General features: G+C 47.4%; 1 long non-coding RNA gene across 1 annotated transcript; it reads left to right on the top strand.

Annotated features, from left to right (window-relative positions):
- The first annotated feature begins 916 nt into the window (after nucleotides 1-916).
- On the top strand, nucleotides 917-8,439 carry LOC123381604. Its single transcript, XR_006588826.1, has 2 exons — nucleotides 917-5,439; nucleotides 7,513-8,439. It is a non-coding gene; the product is annotated as an uncharacterized LOC123381604 (long non-coding RNA).
- Nucleotides 8,440-9,732: the final 1,293 nt, after the last annotated feature.

Here is a 9,732-nt window from a genome sequence, read left to right as displayed (position 1 = left end):
AGAGCCCGACGTGGGGCTCGAACTCATGAGTCCTGAGATCATGACCTGAGCTGAAAGTGGAACACTTAACTGAATGAGCCGCCCAGGCGGCCCAGCAAGCGCCTGGTTTTGATGCTAATATTTTTCCTGGGGCCACTGCTGGCCGACTTTTCCCCACCATGGGAGGGCCATGTGACTCCAGGACTGCCCTGAGCCCATTTTAGCGTCCAGGATGAGTTTTTTCTGAAGTGAGCTGTTGTGTCTGAGATCTTGGATCCTAGATGGGTCAGGTCTTGTGTCCTGGAGATCATTCCAGGACCTTGGGGCTCAGGTAGGCATAGAATTAGAGTATCAGGGCCCCAGACCGCCTGGACTCCTGGGAGCACCCCAGAGAGACCTCCAGGAGGCTGCGAGGGAAGTTCAGCCGCTGCGAGCTCCAGGAGCCACTGATGATAGGACAGGTGTTGCCTGTTTCACAGCAAAAAGATAAATGGGAGCCGGTGGGCGTGAGCCAGAGCAGGAGAGGGCACACACGGGGGAGGAAGCGTCGGAGAAAATCCTCTTAGGAAAAACTGGCTTTTAGCGAGGAGCGGGCCAAGTTTTAGGGTGTTTCTTGAAAGCAACACTAGTTCCGAAGATTCTGAACGTTTCTAACAGGGAGCTGGGTGGGGGGGGGGGGTGCCTTCTTGTGTCGCCTTCATATTCAGGGAACTGGGTCTTGAAAGCGCATCATCTTACCTCCTCAGACCTTTGCCTGACCTTCTCTCCTTTTCCCTTTCTACGTTTTCTCCTTTCGCTTTTGGAGTAGGGGGCAGAGGGAATTACAACCTTCCTGTCTGCTGCTTTGACGTCTGACCTAGTGTAGCAGGAACTAACCTAATGACAAGAGACGGGGATTCTTTCTGGGAAGCAGCACTGGGGCGGGGGGCGGGGGGCGGGGGGCGGGGGCTGGAAAGCCAGAGGGAAAATGTGGGATAAAAGCCTGCTAGGAGGGTAGCAGTCACAGCCTCTGAGCGAGCGTTGCCAGATACCCAGGCTGTGGGGAGAAGGGTACTTCGTCCACATGACCCCAGAAGAGCAGCTGGGGCTCCAGCCAACACCACCACTGCTCCCCAGGCATCCCTCCCGGCCAGCGGCCGCTAGGGCGGCAGGGACGCTCTGAAAATCTCTCCTTCAGGGCGACTGCCAAAAAAGAAGGGTAAGGTGGGTGAGAGGTGGAGGGAATGTGGAGAGAGCCTAGGCGGACGACCACCTCGCACATTCTAAAATGCAACCAGGGGGAGCCTGGGTGGCTCAGCTGGTTAAGCATCTGACTTTGGCTCAGGTCATGGTCTCACGGTCCATGAGTTTGAGCCCCACGTTGGGATCTGTGCTAACAGTTAGCTCAGAGCCTGGAGCGTCCTTCAGACTCTGTGTCTCCCTCTCTCTCTCTCTGCCCCTCTCTCGCTCTCAAAAATGTTAAATTTTTAGAAAGTCAAAAACAAAATGCAATCAGGAAGCCTACTGCTGCGGCCTAGAGCCAAAATGGTGGATTACAAAGGCAACCCCCTCCGAAAGGGTCCTCAAGGCGGGCTCCCCGTGTCCTACCAGGGACCTAGAAGTAACCAAAAAGAAAAGCCTCTCCCCCCAGGAGCCCCCAGGTGCCAGCTGAAGCCAGTAATGACACCAGAAAGGGCTGAGGGTGAGCTGTCTTAAGGCAAACCGGGTGGTTTGGGGGTTCTCCACGGCTCTCCCTTAAAAGCTATCAGACTGACCTTCTACCCCCAGCCCCGCAGGGGATTTGAAAACGTGTTCAAGTGGTTTGGGAGCACCAACTGGCATTCAATAGGCAAGACCCTGTAATGTTAAATGTCCTGCAAAGTGAGGGAAAGTCCTGGGCAGAAAAAAAAAAATCATCCCCTTCAAAATGCCACAAGCGCGCTCGCTCTCTCTCTCTCTCTCTCTCTCTCTCTCTCTCTCTCTCTCTCTCTGAAAAACACTGATAAGACCTCGTCTTTGCCGGAGCTCCGCCAGGTCCTCAAACGTGAGGATTCCTGGAATCCTAGGCCTCCACAGAACCCCGTTAGGGAAACCCTACCCCCAAGGGTGAACATTGTCAGTTCCAGAGATGGTTTGGTGAGGTCCTTGTAAATGCAAAGCAGGCCCTAACATCGCATGCTGTAGTTGGTTTTGAGAAGGTTGTCTGTGATCTAGAATAGGTGTTCGCTAATCTTGAGAATGAAATCACAGTGCTTGTGATGTTACAAAGAACACTTGACTGCTCAGGGGTGTGCATGCGTACCTTCTCGGTGTAACCCAAGGATACAATTTGATCTCTGCGGATAAAGGCATCCTGGATTCCACCCCCCAGTACAGCTGCAGATCGGCAGCATAGGGGGACTCAAGGGCACCTTCCCTGAAAACCCCCAGGTGGGGCCAGCAAACTGAAAAGGTCCTCCAGGTGACTCTGATGTTCATTAGACGTGGGAACCACTAGGCTATAGAAGCATTCATTTGAAACTTAAGTGTCTTATTTCGGCAACAAATGTTCCCAATTGTGCCCCCACCCCCTCCACCTAGGTTGCAGGCAATGACCATGCAGAGAGGAGTAAGCTCTAAGGCAGAGAAGGTGGAAGAAACCGGACTCCTCCCTTCCCCGGATGCTCCCTCAGACCGCCTGGGCACGCATCCCAATCAGGAGAGCCTCAGGACCCCAGCAAGATCCCCCTAGTCTACCCGCGAGGGAAGGGCAACGCTCTCAGCTCCTGGCCAGACCGCAAAGCTCAGACCAGGCTTCCAGTGATGCGGGTGATTTAGGGGCAAAGGGAGAGCAGTTGTTGGGGGCAGAAAGAGAACACTGAGCACCTAGGCCAGCCGGTCTCAGAAGGACCATCTCTTTTAATCTTCACAACTACCCCTTCAGGCAGGCGGTATCTTTTAAGTTTCTCTTTCTTTTAAGTTTATTTATTTTGAGAGAGCATGCAAGAGCAGGGGAGGGACAGAGAATTCCCAGCAGGCTCTGCACTGTCAGGGTGGAGCCCAACGCGGGGCTCCAACTCCTGAACCGTGAGATCATGACCTGAGCTGAAATCAAGAGCTGGACGCTTAGCCAACTGGGTCACCCGGGTGCCCCCGGCAAGTAGTACTAACAGATCTAGAAACAGCCCTTAGAGAAGTCGAATGACTTGCTCAAGGTCCTTCAGCTCCTTAAGAGAAACGAGCTTCAGAAGACACAGCCATGTTGTGAATTCTATTGGGCCATTGTCAGCATTGTCTACAAGAACTTCCCCTGATGATGAAAATGTCCTTGATCAGTAGCTGCTAGCCTCTAGCCACTTGAAGCTACTGAGCACCTGAAATGTGGATGGTACAATGAGGCAGTCAATCTCTTGTTTGACTGAAATTTAAGTGGCCAAATGTGGTTTGTGGCTAATCTATTGCCCAGTGGAGGATCGTACAGTCCTGTATAAAAATGCCATCAGAATGGAAGTATTCACCCAAGTAACCCAGAGGAAAAAACAAACACAGGAACATTGGTATAACTAACAATTAATCCTATTGCTCATTAATCTTAATGGAAATGGTGATTGTTTTTTTAAAAAACTTTTTTTAATGTTTATTTTTGAGAGAGCGTGAGTGGAGGAGCAGCAGAGGGAGAGGGAGACACGGAATCCAAAGCAGGCTCCAGGCTCCAAGCTATCAGCACAGAGCCCGATGTGGGGCTCGAACTCAGAAACTGTGAGATCATGACCCGAGCCGAAGTCGGACGCTCAACCGACTGACCCACCCAGGCGCCCCTAGAAATAGTGATTCTTAACAGCGAGTTCAGGAAATAATATTAATCTAAACTCAATTATTCATATGAAGGTCTGTCTTCTCCAAATGTTGGCAGTCAGCAGAAGTCCGGGATGGCAGCGGGTGAGATGCCCTGTGCTAAGAGCCTGAATGAGGACCGTGAAGGCCTATAGGGAACCCTTTCAACAGCTAACCTCTTCGCCACTTGACAGACTTTAGAGACCCCCGCCCTGGCTTGTTTCTTAGAATCCTTCTTTTTCTAAATATTAAGAGGACATGGTCAAATGGTTACACTATGCAGGTTGACTCATAGCCATGAATGTAGAGATCATGGTGATCTAGCCATTATTTGGTGCTGGGCAAAGCAGTCTTTTAAGTTGGAAATTTAGAGAAGAAAGCCTCGGCCAAGAAAAGATCATAAGGCATGTCACCTGGTTAACATAGTTAACACCTGTCCCTTGACCATTCATTGCCTGCTTCTATGAGAATCCCAGCCCAAGGAGGCTATTCAGTAGATTCCAGAAAAGGCGAAGGACTCCAAATTCAGGTACCAATTGAACAAGATCTTCGCCTACTCTTGTCAGCAAATAGGACCCACTATGCAAGTCGACTCCAAACCTCATTTGTCTTTTGAATTGCCTAAGATTGAGCCCTTTTGAATGTAATAAGCAAATCGACAACAGTGGAGGTAGAGAAAAGCCAAATCGCTGTAATCTGCAAAATCGGGGCCTCAGGCAAAACTGTGAGCCAGCGGGAAGGTGGGGAAGCAGGTAATGAAGCAACGAAGAGGGTTGAAAGAAACTCTGAAAGTTTTACTATTAGGACCCATATGGTGTAGAGCAATATAAATGGACCAAAGAATTAATAGCAGAGGGAGGAAGAAAAATAAAAAGCTGAACAAAAGAAGAATAAGGTCTTCTTTCCAGAACAACATGGGTCACAAAGCCAGTCTATGCTCTTCCTGGTGCCTTTGCACACACCGAGCTATCCTTAAAAGACCAAACCTGTCCTATACTTGATCGACATCTGTGCACCTTTCTGGGCACACAGTGGACCATTAAAACAACCAGTCTGAAGTTTCTTTGTGCTGTATGGTGACTTTTTTTCTAAGCTGGTGCATCCTCCTCTCCTGTGCATGTGAATCCTCTCTGTGATTTGTTATCCTGTTTAGTTTGAGTTGGTATTTCAGTAGGTCTGCAATGAAGCCTGAGATCTACAGTTCTAAAAAGTTCCCAGAGAGGCCAATGTGCTGGTCCTTGGACTCCACTTTGAGTAACCAGCCTTTATTTTCTCTGTGGGTCACGAGCTAACCAGCACAGTTGGTGGAAAATCCCACCAGGAAAGTCAAGGACATCCATTGGATCCCCATCCATGGGGGTGCTCTATTCTGTGACTGCAAACTGAACCTACAGGTCCAGCTGGTCGTGTTGGGTCTGTGTTACACAGGACCAGAGGACATAGAACGGGAAGGGACCCAAATGCCCCTCCCCCTGTAGGCCAGCGTTTTGTACCTGGGCTGCTCCAGGCAACCAGCCACATTCTTCCGTAACCGTGACTCTGCTTTTTCCCTCCCCAGTGTCTTGTAAGCCCCACTCTCTGGCTGTGCAGGTGCGAAGATCTCGCAGGGAGGCCCGTCTTGCCTCCTTTCAGAACCCAGAATAGAGGGAGGCTGGCAGGCACAGCAGGGTAAGAGCACAGCACACCTCCACGTGTCCAGCAAGAGCGTCCTCTGATGGAGGCACCAGTGCGCTGCAGCCTGGCTCCGCCTAAGGAATCCCACCAGGTCTCCTGACTCCAATTCAGAAAGGGGCCCTAAGATTGTGTTTGAAGGGGGTCTTCCCCCACCCCGCCCCCACTAGGCTGGCTGCCTCATGAGCAAACAGGCACCCACAGAACTTAGTAGACTGAGCACTGCAGGCTTGACATTTTGAGAACATTAACCATTTTTAAAGAATCGGACAGACCTGGGTTTTAGTTCATCTCTTTCTACTTTAGAGACGTCCCTTTGCTTCAGTTTCTTTGTCCACAGAATGGAGTGTAACTAGGTGGCCTCAAATTCTCTTTGTACTCCTACATCTTAGAGATCTACGGTCCTAGAGGACCTTCCAACCAAAGCACTGTGCCCGTCCACAAAGGACAGCTGCTGCAGTCCCTCCCCTTTGTGACAAACTGCATTTTTTTGAAAGGCATTTTGGTCCTCGGTTAGTGAGTTACTGCCGTTCTAGATCTCTGGTTCTCCGAAAGTTTAGTCTATGAGAAAATTAGGTTTGTAAAGGGTTGATCCTTTCTGCCTGATAAGGAGAGAAAGTTTGACAGTCCTAATTCATTTCTAAAAGCTTCGTTTCTGGAACTAAAACCTGTCTAAGGTCAAGCCAGTGAGCTTCAAAGGGTGATCCTTAACCACCTGTGTGAAAGCTACCTGCAAGAATTAGCAAGGTGGAGGGTAGAGTATTAAGAATCGTCCCCCACCCTTCCAGGTGACTCTCATGCACCCAGAAGTTTGAGGACCACTCCCCTAAGGTTTTCTCCCCCCTTGATGGGGGCTGGGGAGACACGCATCCCACGAGAAGCATTTGCAGTGGATTTAATGAGTCGCATCTGGTGTTGGCCCCACCCACGCCTACTTTCACAGGTGTTGGTTTTCTGCAGTCAAAAAGAAGCCCCTAGTTAAATCCTCTTTTATGACCACGGCTCTGGCTGTGGCTTATTTTCATTGGTTTCACATCATTCGTTTTAACGATGATTTTCTGTGTCCAGTTGAAGAAATGTACACACGTATACTGATCTACAGTGTGGTTCCATAAAACCTAGGCACAACTTGAATGTTCGTTACATGGCAACTTCTCTCCCTTTAAAATGTATTGCCAACTATGCCACGTGACCAACAGCTTGATGGCTGATATTTATGCATTACTTCAACTTCCTCATAGATTAAAAAAGTAGAAATGTACAGTATTAGCATTGCCCCAGACACTTCTTACAGTGTTTTAACTGGAGTCCCCAGATTTCCGTGCTATGAAATGTAAAAATATTAGAGATATAGACCAAGATGTCAAAGGAGGTGGGGGGCAGAGGGCTTTTAAATAGCACGTGTTACAGTATTCCCTCTCTGACCAGACTAAAGGGCAGTGAGCTAGACCATTTGCAAAAACTAGCCACCACTATTCCCCTGCTTGTATTCAAATCCCTTAGCAATGACCATCAGGAGGCATTCGCCCCACTCTGGACTCTGACCTGGCATTGTGCCCTGATTTAACCAACAGAATGGCTAAAGAGGCATTAAATCCGTTCAGAACCTCATCCTCAAGAGGCCTGGCAAGACTCTGTTCATGGTCTTAGAATCCGCCTGGCCACTGCGTGAGTAAGTCCAGGCTAGAGGCATGCCAGCAGAGAACCACTGAGATCAGCCCCCTAGCTGGCCACAGGCGCTGATCAGCCCTTAAGTTCTTCACTGTTCAGTGCACCGTGGAGTAAAGCAGTATTCTTCTCGAGCTATAAAAATAGGAACCTTTCAGAATTCTGCATTTTGACAGCGGCAACGTCTCTCATTAAGTAACAGATGGGAGATTCGTACCTCCTGCTCCGAAGTCTGACGCACATTGCCTATAATTCTCTAAAGAACCCAAACCATTAAGTAATTACTTCCTGAAACTGTATTCACTGGAAGTCCGTTTCTTTAACCTACTTGCAGAACAGCCCTGAAAGGCAGACTCCCCACATCACAGAAATGAGTCCCCTGTTGTTTGTTCCCTTCTGCAGAGTTCTTGGCTACATCTACTCGGGGACCTAATCGGGGGCTGTGAGAAACAGTGAGGTATCCGAGTATGCTTGCATGCCACCTCCGGATTCTGACGGTCACCAACCTGCTACTCTTAATAAGTAAGCCCATATATACTTGGTGAAAATTCAGGGCTCCAGCTAGCAAGCAGACAGGTGACATGTGGGCCTCAAGATACAATGGGATATTATTCAGCCATAAAGAAACCGAGGAAATCCTCCCATTCACAACAACATGCATGGATCTTGACGGCATTTTGTTAAATAAGTCAAATACTGTGTGATCTCTTATATGTGGAATCACAAAAACGTCCTGGAAAAAGACAACGGAATTGTGGCTATGAGAGGTGGAGCATGGGGAGGGGGACTTGGAGGAATGTGGTCAAAAGGCCCAAACTTAGAAGTACTAGGGATATAACGTACTACATGACTATAGCTAACACTGTTGTATAATCTATTGGAAAATTAGAGTAAATCCTAAGAGTTCTCATCACAAGGAAAATTTCCTTCCATATTTTCTATTGTACCTATAAAATATTAGCTGAATCTACTATGGTAATTTCGCAATATATGTAAGTCAAGCCATCATGGTGTATGCCTTAAACTTATGCCTGATGTATGTCAATTCTCAAAACAGGAGGAAACTCTGTGAAGAAACCCAACGTTCATGAACTGTTAATGTAATACAATATTTAGTGTAACATAGTTATGTCATAGAATTTTTCAATGTGACAGGTGTATAGTTTGTGATGATTCAGCTGAGTCACTTGACCACGTGTCTGTATGTGTACTGATTGTGAAATCTTCATTTATACATTAGGACTTCACTTGGCTGGAACCCACCATTAGTATTTTCACATCTGATACTAGGGTTATTGTATCATTGACCTATAACAAAGTAATAATGTCTTTTCTGTTTTCCTCCATGATTTTCTTTTTTTGAGACCACTTATCTGGATGATTTTGGAAGAGCTTAACATATAGCTCAGGATTTCTTGAGGCTTTCCAGGAAGGAAAGGGTATGAAGAGGTCACAAACGTATGTCACATATGTGCCTATGTCCCCGGGGTCCATGGTTCTTAAGCTTTTAGTCCTAGAAAAGACTGGAAGAACACTTGGTAGCCAGAGACCCATCTTGGAAATATCTGTGCTCTGGGAGCAAATCAAGGCTCAAACCAGACATTGAACCTAGAAATTCCACTTCGAGGAATCTGGTCTACATGTATACAAAAGATAGTCAAGGATGTTCACTGCCGCATTATTTATAACAAAAACTGGAATCAACCTAAGTACCCACCAGTAGGTTATATGGTTGAATAAAATGCAGTACTTTATTTGGTTGACTGCTATGTAGACATTAAAAGGAATCGCCCCTCTCTGGTTGTGCTGCTATGGAAGAAGCTCTTAGCGCTGCATTATTAGGTGAAAATTGCGGGAAAATGTGTATATTGGATTCCCATCTGTGTATATGCAGGAAAAAAATTGTATCAAGGTGAGCAAACTCTTAATGCTGTTGACATGTGGAGGTGGGACTAGATTAGAATGTGTTCCTATCCCAGCAATAAGAGACTCTTCCTCATTTTGATTTTTCTCCTGTGCATATGCTATTTTCATAATTAAAAATAAAATCCTAACGCTGACCTCAAATAACTGCAATAGATTGCAAAAGGGAACACAATTCTCAACACTTCTCCTTATGCACGTCCCTTTGTGATAGGACTTTGCACCTCCTTCCATTAAAAACTGGGGTCCATCTTCCTATTCCTGGACTCTGGACAGAACTCATGACCCGCTTTCACTGATAGACCACAGCAGAAGCGAAGCAGTACCAGTTCTGAGAGGCCTGGCATCCATTCACCCTTCCTCTTGGAATTCTGCCAAGCCACCATGTGAATGAACCCCAACTAGCCTCCAAAGGCTGAGTGAGGTCATGTGACTGGTTTGCCTCCTCCCAACACCAGCCAACATCCAGGCAATCCCTAGAATGGTGAGCCGAATACAGGCAGTGGTTTGAGGCCTCTAAAATCTTGTAACAGCAAAAGCTAACTGGTATTCCAACCATGTGACCTTGGGAAGAATGTCTTCTCTTTTTTGAATGATGGGAATAATCACACCAACTGAAGATTTTTATAAAAGTTTAAATGACAGAACATGTATAAAATACACTGAAATATTAGTTCCTTTTCCCTTCCCCATGCCCAG

This window comes from Felis catus, chromosome D4, assembly GCF_018350175.1.
Source record: "Felis catus isolate Fca126 chromosome D4, F.catus_Fca126_mat1.0, whole genome shotgun sequence".
NCBI lineage: Eukaryota > Metazoa > Chordata > Mammalia > Carnivora > Felidae > Felis > Felis catus.
This window is presented reverse-complemented; position numbering and strand designations above follow the sequence as displayed.